The sequence below is a fragment of the Achroia grisella genome, unplaced genomic scaffold (genome assembly GCF_030625045.1).
Source record: "Achroia grisella isolate CSIRO2021 unplaced genomic scaffold, CSIRO_AGI_Agris_v1 utg483, whole genome shotgun sequence".
NCBI lineage: Eukaryota > Metazoa > Arthropoda > Insecta > Lepidoptera > Pyralidae > Achroia > Achroia grisella.
Window position 1 is genome coordinate 1,361,753 of NW_026712886.1, and position 1,769 is coordinate 1,363,521.

Consider the following 1,769-nt stretch of genomic DNA (forward strand, 5'->3'; position numbering starts at 1 on the left):
GGCAAATAACCGATTTATTGCATTTACCCAACATCCAAAAGTAAATACATATATAAAATTCCAAGGACATCTGAGTAAAGGATAGATAATAAATATTCAAAGGTGTCTATTTCTATACAATTAGCAACTGTTATTGTTGCAAATACATCTATGAGTACCATGTACCATACCATATGATATAGTGATAATATATATGGTAAAATGTATGCATACAAGTAAAGCCAACAGTCTGATGATGTGCAGTCTCTCCGGCAATTTCCTCCGAGGACAATTAATTAAATTAAATTAATTATATTTTAGGTTTTATAATTGGAATTTGGAATGCTGGGTGTATTGGGCTGTATTTGACTGTACACATGCCACCCAATTGTAAATTAAGAAGAGATATTGCTGTAGAAAACAATACCATTCATTAAATATATAATTGGTAAGTGAAATATAAATTAAAAGACATGTTTAATAATATAAGCACTTTTAATATCTTTTTTTAATATAATTATATAAATTAACAATAAACAAGATTTTAGACATGCAAAATATGTTAATGATTATACATCTCTAAAGCTACTAATATACTCACAATAAATTGTTTACTTAAATATTAAATGACCATAACACTTAGACATATGTTTCAAATAATCTGTATCCATGTAATTAATCTCATATGTTTCAAATAATATTTATCCATTAATTATTCTGTTATGTTTCAAATAATCTTCATCTATGTAATTAATCTGGAAAAAAAAATTTAGGTTAGTAATGCTGACATGGAGATTATAAGTGTGGATGCCAACTGGAACTGGAGCTACTCATGACATTTGGGCAAACCAGAGGCACTAAGCAACATCTAGAGGACTTAAGCTGGAATAAATCCTTATGATTACTTGGTAAGCACAAAATTTTATTATGAAACTACAAACATCATTACATCTAAGCTGTAAACTTCAGTAATTTAGAAACATAGTTATTTATCAGCACCAACAGTTATTGTGCTGTGTTTTTAATGAAATAATACTTTTTGTAAATAAATATTAATATTATAGTATATATGTTGTTTTTTTTTTTTTTAGGAGAACCAGGATATGCTTTAGAGAAGTATACTCCCATCTCAAATGCTATACCAGGACCACAAGAAGCATATTACACTGGAAGAACATGGAATATCATTGAGAGCACAATTGGGCTTCTAGATTTAGATGCCTACATGTACTTTGAGCTCTTATAGAGAACTAAATGAAGGTCTAGCTGCTAGACAAACCCATGTTGTTTAGTTGTGGAACTAAGAAATTGAAACATTTATAAATAATAATATTGTTAATAGGCCAATGTTTTAATTATTTGTTTTTATAATAAATGATATAGCTACATAATTTATGTCTTTTATTGGTAGTTATAATTAAAGGGATATGATAATTTTATTATATACTAGTTATTACCTATGATTTTGTCCATATGGCATACCTAGTTTTTGTTAAAATAAATATCTCAAATAAAAGTAACTTAAGTTACTCCTTTCACAACTCATTACATATGACAGTGAAAGTATCCCTCAAATTTGGTCCAGCTGTTTCAAAGATTAGCATGAACAAACAAACGAACAGACAAATATATTTTTTTTAATGTCATTTATCTTCTTATATATGTATGAATTTAATGAAAAGCTGTTGTATGGTGAACTTCAAAATAACAAACAGATACTTCAATTTATTTGCATAGATACATGTATTTCAGATTTTACTGAGATTCCTATTAAATGAAATAAATTAAAA

General features: G+C 27.3%; 1 long non-coding RNA gene across 1 annotated transcript; it reads left to right on the plus strand.

Moving 5' to 3' along the window:
* Window positions 1-367: 367 nt before the first annotated feature.
* On the plus strand, window positions 368-1,318 carry LOC131845764 (uncharacterized). Its single transcript, XR_009357651.1, has 3 exons — window positions 368-427; window positions 753-887; window positions 1,071-1,318. It is a non-coding gene; the product is annotated as an uncharacterized LOC131845764 (long non-coding RNA).
* Window positions 1,319-1,769: the final 451 nt, after the last annotated feature.